An 18,988-nucleotide genomic window follows, 5' to 3' on the forward strand; every position below is an offset into this window, starting at 1 on the left:
CAGCTCACCAGCAGATGCCGAATTGCAGAATGAAAGGTGCCCGTGCAGAGCATCTTTAGGAAGCTTTGCCTCTGCACTGTTCACAGGGGCATTTGTTTCCCATGTATATTTACATATATAGGAAAAGTGAACAGACAAGATATAGATCACATACCCAGGCTAAGGACTTTCCTTTCCATACTGTTGTTCACACACGCAACTTTCTATCATCTTAACTCAAAAGCCACGTTATCTTTTTCCCCATCAGATCTGCACAGGTCAGAGCATTAGGTGGAAAAAAAGAATTATTTTAGAACATTTTTTAAACACAGAAGGTCTCTCCAAGTAAAGACTGAGCACATGACTTGTGAATTTGCTGCCGATGCCTCAAACACAGATTCACACACTTTATGCCAGACTTTCCTCCCAAAAAAACAAAAAAAGCGAAAAAAAAGAAAAACAAAGCAAAACTGATCCCTTAAATTTTATGTCAGGCAATTTTTCCTCTTTTATTTGTGTTATAAAATTTTACTTTATTTTAAAACTACAAAACATTTAAAGCTTTGGCTGCTTCTATTCTTTCCGGTAATTTATGGGCCTTCAACCTGAACTTTCAAACAAGCCTGCCTTCACTGCAAAAAGATGAAAGAAAGAAAAAGTGCATTTGCAGGGAAACTGATATCCTTAGGTTAAAGACTAGCAAAGATGCAGCACTGCAGTCCTAACCTTGAGAGAGCTTCAGAACGTGCACTCCACGGGGAAGCGCACAAGCACGTCCGAGCCGGGGTAAGAGCTGCTGTATCCCTCACCCCCAACAACGCAAATCAAAAGTCAGACCTCAAAATAAACGCACTCAAACATACAGCAATCCCAGAGCCGGTGAGCAGGAAGGCTTCTGCTCCCTACCAGGCAGCGCGCTCAGATTTCCTTTTGTTTTCCCATGGCTGTGGATGGTAGGAAATGGGATGCTGAGGGTCTCCCCGAATCAGGATCTCCCTGAATCCAAGAGCTGGCGCTTTAAGGAAAACCTCAAACCAGCAAAATTTATAATAAAATAACACCACAAGATGGGTTTTGTCTCCAGGAGGACTTTGCGTCATGGTATCCATGTACACCTTTTTTCAAATGAAGACCAAGTTCCCAGTTCACTCAGTTTTGTTCTAGGATATTCCTTAGAGAAAGCTCCTTTCTGGCTTCYGCTCACTATCATGTGTTTTTCTCTACCTTCCCCTCCCTTTAACCTAATTTGTTCCTTAGATGTAAATCTCAGCTATGCAGATCTCCTAACTAGTTCTGAATATTTTGCATTAATATTTTACATTATAAAAGACCAAGAATACTGTAAATGCCGCTTCTGTTACTTCCTGTTCGAGCCTGGGAGAAGAGCACACTGCTTACACTTCACGTGACGCACGGCAGGTACAGCACAGCTCTGCCCACGCCGCGGCGTCTGCATTTCCCCTCTCCACCCCCCAGCTGTGTCTGTCGGACTGCTGGGCCCCAGGCCGGATTTTTAATGGGTGATTTTTACAGGTGTGACAGCTGGAGTGAAGTACTTAGCACTTGTGAAAATCAAGTCTCTTGTCTCCGAAGCTAACCTGGGCATTCAAAAACCATTAGTCAGATCCTAAAAAATAATGAGACTGGCTTAGGGAACAGTACATTTTAGAAATTATACATTTTATTTGCCTTCTAGTGTTTCTGCCTTTTGGGGCTATGTATTCCAGCCTTCCTTTTTTTCCCCCCTTCACAGCAAGGAGATCTAAAATTTTCTCCTAAATGAAAAAAGAGAATCCTCCAATAAATCACCCATCTCTGGGAACAAAGTTTTTAGGAAGAGTATACAAGGTCCCCAGACTCACAATGATTCACAGAACAGACTAAAAGCCCATATCCCAATTAGAAGCAGATCAGAACAATTTATGGAGGCAAACTCTCTTGTACGTGCCGTGCCAAGGTTTTGTTCTACAGGTGTGCTCCAGGTAAAAGAGATATTGGATATGTTTTCACCCACTGTGGATGCTGCTGGCTGGCTTCAGTTTGTTACCCCAACTTCTCTCAGTTATCACAATGCAGTCGCCTACATTCACTAATCAAGCACACACGCACTTGGACTTTCAGGTCTATACAAGAAGTATTTCAGAAGAAATCTCTTACATGGTTGGAATCTGTGAAGGACCCATTTCATGCAAACTGAGATGCTGCAGGAGACTCTGTCCCCTTTAGCTGTAAGAGAGAAAATAACAAGGCTCTGAGAAACCTGTCAATGGTTCCACAGGTATGGGTTGGGATAAGCAARTCATCAGAAGTCTAGCTCTTAGGGAGGCCTTGCCCCAAACACTTCCAAAGCTCTTGGGAGGGCTCAAGACTAGACTTAGCATTGTATTTTACTCCTTTTGGGGGTAGGAGGTGGAGGAGCAAAACATTAAATATACTTCCCGTATTACATAAGCCTGCCTAACCTATCCTACCCTTCTACTATTCCCATATGCAGAAAGGCAAACTAGCAGCAATATCTTTAGCAACCCTACGCTGGTAAAAGCCTGCCAGGCATCAAGGCGACTGAATAGCAGTGCACTCAGGATGGAGCTKCAGGTTCCCCCTTGCAATGAGAAATTCAAACCATTCCACAGAGAAAAGGAAATTTCTATAATTTTTACATTTCAGCCTTGCCACATTCTTCAAGTTCTCACTGTTGAATTCTTTTCCTGAGGGAGAAGAGGGATAGCAAGACGAAGTGCCTGTTAGAGGGAACAGTCCAGTAAAAGTTTGGCATGCAACAGAAGTCTGTCCTTGCATGGTCTCAAGCCTATGGTAGGGGACACATCTCTTCCATTACTGATCCAAAAAAGCTGCCTCCCTTTAACAAGGGCAAGCCAGGTCCTCACACACTCTGGCTGGCAGCACACCATCATCTGTAAGATGGGACTGCTTGTCCATATCCTGACCAAACCAAAAGATTTGTTGCTACTAGATCACCCTTGARCACAAGATGTCTGACACAGTCAATAAGTCTGCAGGCTGAAAGCTTTCATGAACCGTCACGGGGTTTCCAAGTTATTCTTCCAAGGTAGAAGTCTACCTCCTCTTCCAAGAAGTTCTCTTAGAAGTAGGGCAGCAACGTACCATTACCATAACGGTGCAGCGGACCGTAAGCCAGAGAGCAGAATTTGGTAACTGTCTATTGAYGTTTCACTTCCCACACTACAACCAGAATCGGCTTTGGCTGGAACTGGTGCAGCTAACGACTAATTCACAGAAGTTAACAGGAGTTAACTTGTGCTGGATAACTTAAGGAAATTCAGTTATTAGTGCAATCATGGATGCAGTTCCAGTAGATGAAGAGTGTGAGGTGTATGCCACTGAGAAATAAAAATGATTGCAGACACAAAGACCATCACAATCTGTCCTGCCCAAGAATAATTTGAGAAGTCTATCTTTGTACTATATATTTTTGGAAAAGAGACACATATTTATTGCCTTCCTTTTCTCCCTTCAACCTCCCCATGCTACTCTAATAAGAGTCTCTGGTAAAACAAACTAAACATTCATGGCTTTTCAAAGAAGGCATCAATGCCCTAAAATAAATAATCCTTTAAACCCTTGTGCAGTACAGCACTTGCTGGGCCTAAGGCAGGGGGAAAACAAGACAAAGTGCAGCTGTGAAATATGAAATAAGACAGGAATGAGAAAACATTCCTTTCTCCTGAGGAAGTGTACACAGAGCTGCAAGCATTTTGACCTACCAGTTTAAATTAGGCCTTGCAAATCAGTGGCCTCATATACACACAGAGCTGAGAAACAGCTCTTGCTGAGCACATGCAGCAAGGGGCTGTATATGGGCTGTGTCCCTGCAACACCATTGATGAACAGAAGCAGCGGGAGGGGAAAGCAGCTGCGCACTTCTCTCTCCTTTGCTGTTGTTTTACTTAGCTTTCTTCCCCCTCTGTCTTCTGCTGGAAGCTTTTCTCTTTCTGCTTTAAAAAGAAGCATGACTGTGCAATAATCCAAGGATGCAAATCATGCCACAAAATGTATTTGTAATGTTTAAAGAGTTTTTGATTTGCAGGTAGAAAGTGAGGGCTCACAGGAATTTGGGGAGAAGATAAGCTGGCGACAGGGAAGAACTTACTGTGGCTCTTGATTTCCAACCAACTATCATGCCCACATGGTCAGGTACATTCAACTCGTTTCTGGCCCACCTCTGTTTTGATCAGCCTTGTCCTGGTTTCGCAAGGTAGTAGGTGAGGTTCTCCTACTGCTATTATAACTCACTGCTTCCATAGCCCACCTACTATATCTAGCTGTAGGCTATATCTAAAAAAAGGTGCAAGAACAAGTCCTAACTTTCTAGTGCCCAATTCCTAGTTAGTAGTGAGGTCTTTGATCCCCAGTTGGATCATCACACTACAAAGAAGCAAATGTTACCATGCTGAGTGAGAAGRAGAGAAGGTCTGTTTTCCAAAGTACTTACATAACACTGGTATCTCAGCATCTTAAAATCTGAAAGGAGTGACAATAGCAGTCCACCTACCTGGGGACAGAATACCCGGCACAGCTTAGATCAAGTCAGAGACACAAAGATAACCAAGACCTATGCTGTGTGCAGCATCTCTGGTAGGCCATCTGTGCCCTCCAGCCTTTCTGGGAACTGTCCTTCTCATATCAAAGAGAACAGAAGATATCTAGTAGCTATTGACAAGGGAACAGATGACATATGCTGTGGTAATAAGTGAAGTTGCCTAGGTTTGAAGGAAACAGAATATGAGACACTTCCAAAAGCAAATAATTACGTTATACCTAACTAAAGCTGTCTCTGTACAGAGTCTTGCACATAAGAACCAAGACTTCCCATGTCTGAATGTGCATCTCTTCAGAATTTCTTTTTAACTTCTTCAGACACAGACAAATTTGCTCTTACTTGTGTTTGTGCAAGTGTGTAAGTGTGGCTGTCTTGAAGATGAAGCCTGCTAGGCTATGATAAAAGGATTGAAAGGTTATCTAGCACTCCTGCAGTCTCTCCAAGAGCTTCTGCMTCCTTTGCAGAAATGTTATCTCACAGCTTCTCAACAGATAACAGATAYACCTATATTTCATGTAAGAACTAGCATGCTAACAGGACTATTTTTCCTATCCAAGCACCAACGAAAATCATTAGGGACACAACACTGACATGCAGGCACCAACTCTAATTTTTAGCAGTAGTTGGGTCAGGCCATTTCTGACTTCCCTCATTCACTGGAACCCAGTTGTTACAGCCAACTATCTTCCAACAGAGAGGTACATGGTTATTTCAAAAGAAAAAACTAAAAACATATTTCAAAAGCATTCAATCAGCCCTGTCAAGAGAAGGACAAATTAGGAACACCAGAACCTACTTAAATGTTTTACTGCTTCACACCATGTATTTTTACAATTATCTGTGTGTACAGTCATGAACTACAGGCATCAGCAAGGTGCAGGCAGAGCAGAGTCTTCTGGTGAGATGTGAAGCAAAGAAAAAGATCTGAATCCTGGATAATAATAAGTATTTCTCTAAGCCCTCTCTGCTATGCACGTAAATAAAGTGCAGGCACTCTTCAGTCCCAACTGTGTGTGAGCTGAAGGTAATGCATCTAAGAGCTCAACAAAAGACAACAATTCTGCTTCATGGCACTTTCGAGGTTTCAATATTTCAGTACCTTCTACAATTAAATGAAAACAAACTTATTCCAGCATTTTCATGTAGCAGAATCATTCTGAAACATCATCCAGATTTAAATAGGAGTTTTTCCAAGCAGGACAGGCAAACCCAGTGGTTATTGCATTGAGCTGAGATACATTAGATTCAAGTACTAGTCCCTGATGTGAGATGAAATTGCCTGACAGATGAGGCACTCTGAACTTGTAACACCTGATTCAGTGCTTGCAGTAGCTCTCCATATGTATTTGTAGGGCCACATTCCTAGAGCAGGTACATCTACATGTCCAACAACTTCAGCCTGGCCAGCAGACAGCGCAACAGAAGAGAGGCAGCCTCTGCTAACAGGCTGGCAATGCATCTCCATTCATTAAGCACCCTGCTTTAAAAAAGCATTCCCAATTACAGAGAAATTTAAGCATAATCAGCAGTTTGTAAGCTTGTCCTGTCTCCTCAGATCTCAGTACAAATTCAATACACCAGTTTAGAAGTGCCAGAGAGACATTCTTCTTTGTTTCCCTGTCATGATTTTTCAGAACATCACATTTCCCCTTTCTTCACCCCAGTTCTACAGCAGCTCTCCATTAGCAGAGGACTTCTTGAATGACAACTCTTCTCCAAGTGCCAAATGCAAGAGTGRCAGACAAGAAAGAGAGGGAGAGGGATCCAAGGAGGAATCTCACCCACACTGATTTCTAACACAATCAGCCATATCCCAGTGTTAGACTTAGTCCTCCTCTATGCAGGTCTCAGGGACTTCCCTCTCTTTCCTACAGCAAAGAGACCAAAGCAAAATTGCTGAATAGCAGATTTTTTTTTGTATAAATTCATCTTCCAGAACTTTATGGAGTGAATACACACAGTTAAAACATTATTTGCCTTGCTAAAATATATATGTAATATTAGATCCACCTCTGCTCATTTATTTTCACAATCTTCACCCAAGGGAGAGAGGTGCCAATGTTATATTTCAAATGCTGCTTCTGGAATAAGCAAAGGACAGTACTGAAGAACAGCTGGGTTTGCTCTCTTGTACTCTCAAGTATTTCAGACAAGGATGGGAAAGAACAGCATTGTGCAATGATTCCCCCTCCACAGTGTAATTAACTCCCATTTTCCCTGGCGCTGGAGTGCTCATCTCCTCCACCCGCAACTGAGAGAAAGAACAGAAAGCTCTGGGGGCAAGGGAGGGGATAAAAGCAGCTACYGAAAGTTGTTATCCCTGTTGGCTGCAAGTTGCTTATTTAGGTAACTGGAGACGGTTGGTTTGTTGGTTCATTTTTTACATCGCAGAGGACACTAAATAAATTCTGTGCGCACACCATGTCGAAACAGAGACATCAGGAGACTCAGACTCACAACCTCAAAATTACGCTCTCACTAGATTACCCACAGCCTTGAGCAACGTGTTCCCTCCCTATCCCATCATAAAATATTCTYTCACCAAAAAGCTTCACATCAGCTGAGACCAGTGCCTGTCACATTGCTGTGCTGTTTCCTCACACTCTTCACATCTTCATCCCCCTTATATTCCCACTGCCAGCAGTCTGGGGCAGTCTGCCATGGCCTCCGTGCCCTCGGGGCTCATTTGGGCCCTGGGACCCTAGGCACAGTATTCACCATGCCTCAGTTTGCCCACCTGTAGGCAAGTCAAGATACTTCTATCTGTTCAAGTTGGAGCCTGGGTGTCAGCCTGGGAACCGCCACACACTGCTGGCAAGGGTGAGGCAGGAAACATGCAGCTCCTGAGCTTCACATCTGCGTCTCTTTTGGGGCCACCGACTCAAGGTAGGCTGGTCAGGTGGATCTGGCTTGCTGGCTATGCACTGAACCACCCTGACTCGTATCTCACAGATACTTGGTAATGAGCAATCTAAGTACTCAGATGCTTGAACAGAAGGAATTGCTTTCTAATTAGAGCCATGGACACTGAAAGAACTAGCTAATAAGCACAAACATTGTTATCATTAGAGGAGACTTTATTAAGATAGTTACAGCTGAGACTGTAGCCATTTGTTCTTCCAATAAGCTTAGGTAAAACGGGTGCTTTGTATTCTTTAAACCTCAACTGGTTTAATTAGACTAGTTGAGGATATTTGATACTTCATCCCTTTGGTCCTTCTAAAAATAATCACATCACATGTCCTATTTATTAATCTTGATTTATATCAAGACATGCCTCTATTTCTCTAAGGGGCATTTGTAAAAGTTAAAATGCAGAGCCGACCAATAAATCCATCCTGGATATAATGAAATGACCTTCCTCGGAAGTAAAACCTATCTCCTTGAGAAGCCAGACAGGCCTTTGTTGGCTTTGCTGAAGCTAACTGCAGCTTGAAAGATGGCATCTTTGTCTAAGAGGCTAGAGAAATTGGTAGCTATCATATGTGAGCGTATTATTAAAAGTGACAATTATCTTTGTATGCTTACAATTGGAACTCCTGATTTTATAGAATATAACATATGCACTGCTGCTGTTCTGGATGGCCTAGCATTAATAAAGCAAACCAATTCTGAATGCCCAAGGCCGGGACCTCAGGGACAGCAGATGGTGCCCAGGATACCCATTCTCACATTAGCATAAGAATAGCATGGAGTGGGTCACAGATTGCCTTTAAGCAAGCTTTCAGTTGTTCACACAATCTCTTGCCTTCTACCAAATGAGACAACAGCATTGTTTTGCTTTTTCTAATGTAGGCAGTCAGTGCTTCATTACATAAAATGCATTTCACAAGCAAGTCAAGCAACAAAGAAATCCACCTCCTTCCTAACTAGTTGCACTCCATAAACTCCTCATTCAAATTTAGGGAACAACAAAAGGAAATGAGTAATCCTCGATAATCTGCACCAAAACAATTTAAGACAAGCRACCTACAGTTCTTACAATTATAAATCTTTTTCTTAAATTGCCTCTAATTTTGTGTGCAGTGAATTGCAGCTACAATCACTTGCAAGCGCAGATGGCAGCATTTTGATATCCAACTTGATTCTATCATGGAAAACATATCTCAAATAAAATACTGGAAGCTGGACCCCAGATTTTTAAAAAATAGCATAAAATCCATGTGCTTGTTCAATAACATCATAGTCCTGATCCCAAACAGAGCAAAACTTCACTTCACTCCAAATCTCAGCACYGTTGTTAAGTATAAAGCAGCCAAGGCCTGGACTCCTCAGAGAGCATGTTACGCCCTTTCTAGTAGATGCTGTTAAATTCCTCTTTAAATAATGTGTTTCACACAACGTGTGTATGGGATATGCTCCTAGAACAGTGACTATTAATAGTGAACAGAGCTTTGGGTGTTCAGTGGTCCGTATTCATGGCTGCATTAATTCAAATTTCCAAAGTTATTAATTAATAACTAATTCCTGATTTCAGAAAATATATTACTTTGCAGTACTGATCCTGTTCACTCTTTGCCTCCCTTGGCTAGGAATGTTCAGCCAGTTTCATTTCCTGGCTGGGCATTAACTGGCAAGAGAATGTTTCAACACCACTTATCACATGTAAGTCAAATCAAATCTGGCAAAAACCTACCAGCAGTAAGTCTACAAAAAAAAGGGAAGTGAATTAATTGAGATTGCTTACAACCTCACAAGTTTTCTGCAAGTCACAGAAGAGCAGATCTCATTTCTTCTTTTTTCTCCACCCAAGAGAAAGGAAGAAAAAAAAGGGGGGAAGGGTATTATATCTATTCTTAAGCCCAAGGGACTAAAAAGAGAAGCAGGACCAATCCATGCAGAAGTTTGCACCCATGTATCTCTTCCTTATCACTTACAGTTTGGCCTACTCAGATCATCCTTGAGATCCTCACGATGGGAACTTCTGAAGTGAAGACTGGCACTAAAAACTTGCATGGTTTCAGATAGATTGGTTTACCTTATGCCCAGCTGAAAGTCCAAAAATGTAGGGATCATAGTGCCACGGATTCACTAGCACAGATGTCAGCAGGCTAAACAAGCCCTTAGTTTCCCAACCCATCCTTTGAAACAAGCCTGCCCCCCAAMAAGGAGCTCACAAAGGCAAGTCCTCCAACACCCAGAATCCAGACATGGGCGATGGGGCGGCAGCTGAGAATAACAGCTTTACACACAACACAGACTGGCACCAAGAACAGAGGACAATCTTTTGTTGATGTTGCTGTTCTTTTTTCTCATGTAACACAGTTTTCATTCCCTAAAGCCAACGTGCTAACTGCCAATAGGAAATAAGTCATCTCATCATCCTACTTGAATAAATACCAATAGTTCCTGAGCATGACTGGAAAATTCAAGAAGCCATATCTGGGCACTGAAAGTAAATTACTATTTCTGTATCTTTCTCAGCATACTTACCTTTAAATGAACTGCTTGAACATCATGAGTTCTCCAGAAACACTCTGGAATTGGGGAAAGCTATGTAAACTGGAAGATGTTTTGGGCCACAAAATCACTGGACGCCACTGAATTATGAGGTCCTCACTTGGATGAGGAGTTCAGAGGAAGGCTGGGGATTTTGTGACAGACAGACGAAATATGGAAAAACTCTGGGAAAAGGGACAGAAAGCTGCTTCCCTGCGCAATCTCAAGCAAGTTGCTTAGGGTTTAGTTTTCAGAACTATTGAGCTTCAAGAATTTCAATTTTCACTCAACTCCCTGAAAAAGTAGGGCTTCAGCCTCCTTCCAGTCAGATCCTTCCAAGAATGGCAGTTTTAAAAACAGTATCGAATGAGAGCTTGCAATACTGCCACTGGAAGGTAGGCCACTGAAAAATACTCAGCAYTATTTAATGGAGAGAAAATGGAAATTTAGCAGTGTTTCTTGACACTACCTTTGGGGAAAGACCATTCCACAGTCGCTTGTGTCTCCTGGCAGGGGGGGTCCAGAAGGCAGGCRGATGCAGAGAGGTGCTGATCCTTGCTCGAGGGGAAGCGCCATCCCCCCCAGCCAGTGCTAACACTTCTCACACTCATCACACAGCACGAGTGAGAGAAGGGCAAAAGACAAACACAAATGTTGTAGCAAAGCATTATAACTAAAGATATTATGCTGTGTATGTGCTGCAAATTTATAGCCATCATGTTGAGATGATGTCCAAAAAAGTATTGTTTTTAAACTCTCTCTTATATCACATTTATTCTTCTCAGATTCTGCTAAGTAGCCAAGATGGGGTGGCCTACAGAAAAAAATACAGCGTAGCTAAAGCAGTGCAGGCAAGTGCTGAATATTCTGTAAAAGCATAAAYGGAGCTTTTAAAACACTTCCCCGCAAATCTCCTCTCCCTCAGATTTCCCATCTTTCACCCTCGAATTCCCAAGACGTTAGAATTTCCTCAGTTCTGTAGTTACCTTGAGTTTTCTCATGCAAACAAGCACCAAACGCATTATGAATAAAACAAACAAAAGGCAAAAATCCCCCAGAACAGCCCTTCCGCTTATTCCTCTCTTACTCTTCCTGAGCAGGTGTCGAGCCAAAGATGCTCCAATCACAGCTGAGGAGATCAGTGCTAAATGCTCTTAGTTGTTTGCAGGGGAAAAAACAACTCAAAATAAACAAATTCTTAAAGGTATGTTATTCCCCCGTGCTAAACGTTAAAGTGGAGCAAARCCAAGCAATCGCTTTATCTCCTCCACCAGTAATTAAAAATATAAATAAGCTGAAAATAAAAGTGGCAAGTTTCTCTGACCCGATGGGAAAACCCCAGCGATGCCGGCACAAGGCGCCTGCCCCATTTGTCACGCGGCTGCCCTGATTTGCAGGTGGGGAGGCAGACACGAGAGCCCACACTGCGACGAACCCTCCTGTCACGTGGCAGGAGCGGGTGCGCTCCGCGGCCGCTCCGCGGCGGGGAGCCGGCCAGGCAGCGCTTTGCCCCAGGAGCAGATGAAGGAGGAGCGTTTTCCACCGCAGTCCCTGCAACTATGAAGCAGTTCCAGTGAAACGGTAGTTAAAGACCTGTCAGGCCCCAACGCRCTGCTCTTAGGGAGCTTTTATACTATTTGCCCCTGGCTGTCTTTGCAAAGAGACATCCTTTTTTACAAAGATCTCAAAGAGATAAATAAAAATAATTGCCTAGCTGGAAAAGGCGAAGTGCCGAGGGGTTAATTGACCAGTCGAGTCTCTCGCAGCACGGCAACGGGGGAGCGGGGACGGAATCCAAAAAAGCCCATTACAGCCCTGCGCCCTCAGCASTCAATCGATACTGCCCGGTCCTGCCAGGTCTTTCTTGGAGAAGTTTGCCCTGGCTCTGCGTRCTCAGTGCCGTGCCCAGCTGGGCCAGTGAGCCCCTCTGACAGGCTTCTGTACAGGTGTGCGAGGAAGATTGCGTCAGGAACAGGCTCATCAGGGTTTTTTCTACGGGGAAGCTATCGTATTGCCTTGTTTGGTTTTACAAGTCAGCTTCCCCTAACTTTTAATTTAATCTGAAGGATTYGATTCATTGTTTCTCAGCAATGAACTGTTTTGCTTAAAAGGGCTAATCAACCTGTGACGAGGCCCTCGCGCAACGCAAAGACTGATGAGAACCTGAATGTTAGATGTGGAGCAAAACTGAAGATAAGGACAAAAACTCCCGTTCAGTTCAGTGGAATTACGATTTGGTTTTCTGTCTGTATCTTTTCCCATTGCTCTATCTCATATTTTAGTGTATTTGTTTAACTACCTCAGTCTCCTGCGAGAGGGAAACAGTAACTTCTCCCGCGCGTTGCGTAACCGGCYCTCTGCTTGCCTGTATCACCACAAAAGGAACACGTTTCTCTGGCGTGCCGCAGTGCGCCCTTCCACCAGGACTTTGCTGGGCTTCGAAACCATAGCTTTCAGTAACAAGCCAGCAGATTAAAGCAGGTAAGAAATGTTTTCTGCCTACACCATAGATAACTAAAACCTAGAACTCCATCATTCATCAGTCATTCATCTAGACCAGGAACCCAACCAGATTCAGAAAGGGGTTAGAAAGACACATAAATATAATCTAGTGTAGAATGGTAGAAAGTTGCCACCCAGGACACCCCTCTGCCAGCTCCTCCAGCACTGGCACTGCTCGGCTCGTGGACAGCCCGGGGTTGGCCATGCACCCACAGGTGGGACAGGGGTGAGRCTTCTGATGGCAAGAGCCGGGAGAAGAAAAAGGAGGAAATGTTCTCTTGCAGGTGTGCAGGAGTCATCACGTGTGTAGGAACTGGAACTTCACAGAAAAACTTAGCTGCTGCTGTAGACCTGAGTCCCTCACTTGAATATTTCTGTCTCAGGCAGTGTTTGCCTTCTTACTCCTAAAAATMTTCAGCTGTGGAGATGCTGCACATCCCAAGGCAGCCTGTTCTAGGATTTAGTATCATTGCTGCTGGAAACCTTTTTAAAATTAGTAACAATAAACTTCTGAAAAACTTATTAATTAGYGCACTGATTTCTGAAGGCAAGAATGAGATATAATGTGGGCAAATGGATTAGACCACAATTCCTACAGGACAGGGTTTTCACTGTCCCCTGGACCACCCAAGACCAGTCATTTCAGGCTCAAACAGCAGAGCTGGTGACCTTCAGACCTACTCTAATACAGCAATTCTCTGCTTCTACTAAATAAAATAGTTCATACCAGTTGCCAGATAGCAGGTCAGTTTTTCCAGCTGATCCTCTGTCTTATTAGGCAAGATATACTGTTTGATTATTGCCCTCTGCTAACCTCTGCATAAATTAGCCATTAACAGCTAGAACAGAAATTATTACTGAAAATTCAATCAGTGTTTAACTGATTTTTAATACATCATCATGTGTAGGTCAAAGTGCATTAACCTGCTCAAGCCTATTGGAAAAGATTTCATTAACAAAACATGATTTGCCCTGTATGGCCTAACAATGTGATAGAAAAGCAGCAGTGGTCCAGGAGATGAGARGGACAGGGACAACTGTGTCTAAACTTCTCAATTTCGGGCTGCAAATGCCGTTTTCAGGATGAGACATTATCCATTATTGCACCTACGAAGGAATTTTTGTCTTCTACAGGTTTCATCTCTACTTTGCTTTGTTTGGCATCCTCCCAAGCCATGGTTCATGAGTCGCTAGCAACATGTAAGGCCCCAGTAGGTGATCCATATTTTTCCCAGAGAAGCATGTCACCTCTGCATTGTTTGATGCTCATGGTCACAGGCTGCCATGTGAGAAATGCCACTGGTTGACAGTAGCTGAGGTTCTAGGTTTGAGAAACCACTGACACACTAGTCTGTGCCTTTGCTTTGGATACAGTGMAGTATTGGGGAAGGAAATGTCCCGTGCCATGCAAAAATTAAGGGACAATTCCACTCCAAAAATGAATCAATTCCTTCTGGGGAGGAGAACATGCCAACAAATGGATTTAATCCATTGTAAAGCACTTGAAACTGCAAGACACTCACAGAAAAATCCACAGGTGGAAGGAGACACATTAATCCAGGCCTGTAATACCATGTCCATGTCTGTCATATAATGCTGGATTCCAAGGCACGGTTTATAGAGACTGTGATACCACTAAACAGGATCATCACCAGAYTACAGCTGTGCCAGTCTCAACTTCACATCACAGCAAACCACATCAAGTTCTCAGGGTACCACATATGTGCTGGCACTACCACCACTGGTGCCAAAACCCACTCTCAATTGGACTTAGTCAGAAAGAAAAATTCAGGATACAGAGAGAAGYGTAAGAGCTGCCTATAACCAGCAGCAACTGTAGAAAGGTCCTTTTCACATCTCTTCTAGCATCACTTTACCTAAAAGGAAGGTACAGAAAAGACGGAGCCAGACACTTCTCAGAGGTGCACAGTGAAAGGATAARAGGCAACAGACACAAGCTGAAATATGGGAAACTCTCATTAGATAWTAGATTTTTCACCGTGAGGATGGTCAGACACTGAAACAGGTTTCCAAGAGGCTGTGGGATCTCCATTCTTGGAGCTCTTCATAACTCAGCTGAACAAGACCCTGAGTAACCCTCTACAAGTTGGTCCTGCTCTGAGCAGGCAGTTGGACAAGGAGAACTCTAGAGGTCTCCTCTATCCTAAATTATTCTCTTCTTTTTTCTGGGTATATTTGGGCCCATAACCTAGGATTTTCATTAATATTAATGCCTGCTCAGAGAGATACTACACATCTCTTGCTCTGCTCAACAGACTGGGACCCTGTAACTGGGGACAACCGGGTTCCTCAATCCCAGTAGTAGTGAAACCTTCTGGCACCTGATGCACTGTAAGAAAGATTATTGGGGAGAATCATCAGAAGAAAAAATCCTGGAGCACCTCAAAATGCAGCTAGTTCTATCTTAAGGGTTAAGGCTTCAACCAGAAGGGCAGATTTAAAGCACTTGCTTAATCTTAAAGAGCACTGAGAGAGACTGGGAGTATTTACACATGCTAGAATAGAATGATCTGATGATTTAAAGTGATTTCTATTGACGCCCATAAGTGTTTTAGGACCTATCCTTTCTCTGCTGAGTGTTTGTTTGCAAGTAGTTGTTTTGCCAGTTAGTGACAATCCATTCAGAAATATCAGGAAACGTGAAATCTGGAGGTGTATCAGTGTGYGAGTGTTCAGCCCAAAACCTCCGTGAAAATAACCTTCAGGAATGGCAATCAGCCAGGGGTGCAGTTTGAAGTCAGCTAAGATACAAATAAATATTCATAGCAGCTAAGGATTTCGGATTTAATGCTGCTCTGCTAATGCAGATAAATATTCAGATTTCCTTGGTTTCTGGAGACTAAGCCCAGTTTAAAAGAGAAATCTGCACAATACCATGCAAATAATATTGCTGCTGCTGGGGTGGAACAGGGCTGTTATCCCAGCTTTCGAAGAGTAAGATGAAATCTCTGTAATTCAAATGTCTATGTTGGGAAGAAGACCCAGAACATGCTGTTCATGCTTCCGATGGACCCTGCGCCATTGGTGCTCCACGGCAGAGCAATGGGTCTCCCCAGGCCGCACTGTTTTAGCGCTAAGTGTTTCGTTACCAGGTAAAGTGGCTTCTAGGCAGCTCTTGCCTATTTTGGCATCTTTGCAATGAACAGTATAATCCCAAGATAAGATTTTACTGCTGCTGCTCCCGTCCACTGCGCAGCCTTCTCTGGGCTAAGGGAAATGTTTATGTGGCACAAACCCCAGTCTCCCTGCTGAGTGCAGTCGACTCTGAAGTGATGACTACCTTCGTGAGACCCRGTTTACACATGAGATATACAGAGCTGAGTTGCTTAACCATGTTATTACAGCTGATACCATGTTATAGTAGCATATCTACGCAACCCCTTAACTGGATGAGAAGCAGGCTTTCCTCCCAGCAGAGCRAGAAGCTGTAGTTACGGCCTGTCTCCTAGGCACATCACGGGCAGAAGGGACCTCCAAAGAAGTTATTCGAAGGGAAGCAGAGTGAAAGAAAATTGCCTCCCTTCCTCTGCACATTCACAAGTAGAAGGATAACTCCGCTATATAGCCCATTCTTAAAACAGTCTGCAACTAACCACGCTGCCAGCCTCCCACACCGGCTGGATGCCAGCCGAGGCAGCAAACACGGAGCCACTGACAAATCATTCCACGCGCACAGATGTAATTCAGGAGCCTCATTTACATGCTCCAGAACCTGAACTTTTACAATTTTTTCAACACACCTTCAGACTTCATGGAAGAAATGAGCAAGAAGACAGACAGAGTTATTTTTTTTTGTTAAAAAGCTCTCAATCTGCATTATTTCACTGCTTAAGTTATTTCTTGTGTCCTGTTGTCAAAGTACAGTATGATGGGTTTCTCCAAGTCTACGTGGACTCAGCAGCTTGCACTCTCTCTTCCCTCTTGTGMCTATGGTTTCTGCAGAAGGTTAAGAAAGGAGTGCAAACGGCCTTTAAACACCTCCAGCCATCACACCCGTAGCTGGCCAAGAGATGAAGAACAAACTTAAAGCGCTGAGGAAGTGCAGCCACATGGCATGGCAGAGGGAGGTCAGGCCCTCCCAGCTCTATCACAGAATTTCCATAGCCTTCAATTCCTTCCCTTACACTTTGCTGTACATCTAAGTAATATTAAATTGAGCRGCCTTCTGCAAGATTCTTCCAAAGAACAAGGCTCAGCTGCCAGTAYACAGGTTTAAGGAATCGGAGCACTCTGGAAATCCAGGTGTTCAGCTCTCTTAGACATCAAAGATAAATTTAAAAAGGCAAATGAACACAAATATAAACAGAGCCAGCACACTTATGCTCCCTATTTAAGAAGCTACCTTCAGTGCCAGTAGCCATAGTTATTCAGCTCATCAGCCTCTCTGTTGTTAAAACATGTACAAGAGATCACAGTAGCCAACACATCCGTTCTCTTCATTAAGGTGTATTTATCCTAGGCTGAATCTCTGTACGATCCTGTCATTCCCACTCAGATGAGAATTACTTAAAGACATACATAAGAGTTTCACCTTTGGGCTGGAAACTATTTACAAGTGAGGGCGCAAGCAGTTGTTAGGGCAGTTACTTCCAAAAAAAGAAAACGAACCCAGATGCTATGTGTTGCAGCATCAAGTAGATCTTCCCTGCTGTGACCCCTTCCAAAGAGGACAAAGTTCTAACGCGATCTCAGTGCTCACTGCCTCTGCTGGAGGCCAGCGTGCCCAGAGCCRGAAATACTCGACGACAGAGGAACCGGGAAGGCTGTGCCAAAGGAAGCGACAGCACCAAGGGCCAAGGGGCTCCGCGCCTGATCCGAGGTGAGGCCTGCAGTTTAACTTCCGTACTTGTTTCYGCAGAGGTCCACATTGCCCATCTCCATTTCTAATACTCTGCCCACCATCACCATGCTGCTGCGCCAGCTGATGGTGCTCCACCAAGCTGGTACATGGTACCACAGCTAACCCTGGAATGGTTAGACAGGCATGGAGATTACGTTTTGGGCAGCACGAGGAGTTTTAAGTTGCGACCGGCTCCGAGGGAGCCCCTCCAGTCATCCCCTGGCTATGACTGTGCAAGCGACGCATGCAAAGACGGTCAAGACCATCCCAGCAAGCCTTCAGGTTACAAATGAAGACAAGCCAACTGTCGGGGAATGCCTAATCTGTGGAAAAGCGCTTAGTCCCATTCCAAACAGTGGAAGGAGAAGTCGCTTCCAGTGCATCCAGCACGGGATGCACTCGGCTTGGCCCAGGGCTTTGCAGCCGGGTCTCCGGGTGGCTCTCCGCAAGGAGCCGCGCCACGCAGCCCTCCCCGTGCCCCGCCAGGCGCCTGCTCCGCCAGGCCCCCGGGCAGCCCTGGGTGGCACGGCAGCCCCCTAGGCTCCCGCGCCAGCCAGGCCCTGCCAGTACGGCCAGGCACCCCCGGGACCCTTTCCAYCTAGGCAGCACTGCCTGGAGCCTCRCGCTGCCCGGATCCCGCRAAACAGGCAGCGAGGCCGAGGGCAGTGCTCAGGCAGAGCTGTGCTCYCCGGGAACTCTCGGGGGGAGACCGGGGAGCGGGCGGCCGCTCCAGGCTCCCCCGTCCCTGCCAGGCTGCAGCCCGCGCAGCCCTGCCTCGGCTTTGTTGCTGCGGCCGGCCGGGCGCAGGGTGGGAGCGCAGGTTGCTCTTCGGAGCCTGCCTTTTCACGTCCAGCCGGGATGGAGCTGTGGCAGGCGGGCAGGGAGGGAACAAAGCAAAGGACAGACCTTCTCTCTGGCCTCTTCCGCGCGGGGGAGGGTGCGCTCGTCCTCCCTGGCCGCGGCCGCGGCCGCCGGCGGGGTGCTGGCGGGGCAGTCGCAGCTCGCAGCGCCTTAGCCGCTCCACATTGCTCTGCCTGCCGGCAGCCGCTTTTATTTTTTCTCCCCCTCCTCCTCCCACCSCCTCTTTTCAGGAGGAAAAAAAGGAGGGGGGATTGTTCTATTATTATTATTCTAATATATTCTGGGGGCTTGTGGTTCCTGCAACCAGGCGGAAGTGAAACCCGTTTTCGCCCCCCTCCTCCTTCCGCGATGCTCCGGGGGYTGGATGCAGGCTCGCAGCAGCCGGGCAGCCTTTGGCCCGGGGAGGATGTGGATGCGGTCCCCGCAGCCCGGCCCTTCCTGGGCTAAAGGCTCCGCCGAGGGCTCTGGGTGCCGCGGGTGGCAGGGGCATCCCTGCTGCCCTGCTCCCAGCCCCTTGGCCCTGCGCAGAACAGGGAGGCAGCACTGTCCCTGAAGTGTAGAGGTTGTTCTTGATCCAAAAAAAGAAAAAAAAATCTTAATCTCATTAACAGGGAAATCTCTCTGCCTGTTTGATGTTCCCTGATGCTGTTCCCTGTTCCAGGAGCTGGGCACGTCTTTAAGCTGTTGGGTCACTGAGTGATGCGCTGCAAAGGACTTTGCAGGGCAGTGCTGTGCACTGCCCGCTCTCGGATGGGGCATGTGGC

General features: G+C 45.2%; 1 protein-coding gene across 2 annotated transcripts in view; it reads right to left on the reverse strand.

Moving 5' to 3' along the window:
• PAK3 (p21 (RAC1) activated kinase 3) overlaps positions 1 to 18,501 on the reverse strand; it is a 137,433-nt gene extending 118,932 nt beyond the window's left edge. For both annotated transcript variants that reach the window (XR_014897655.1, XM_085319633.1), the window contains exon 1: positions 18,270 to 18,501. The gene's annotated coding sequence lies outside the window, so the exon portion shown is untranslated. The remainder of the gene's footprint in view (positions 1 to 18,269) is intronic.
• Between the last annotated feature and the right edge of the window lie 487 nt (positions 18,502 to 18,988).

The sequence above is a fragment of the Rhea americana genome, unplaced genomic scaffold (assembly GCF_003343005.1).
Source record: "Rhea americana isolate MKP2758 unplaced genomic scaffold, rheAme1 scaffold_6, whole genome shotgun sequence".
NCBI lineage: Eukaryota > Metazoa > Chordata > Aves > Rheiformes > Rheidae > Rhea > Rhea americana.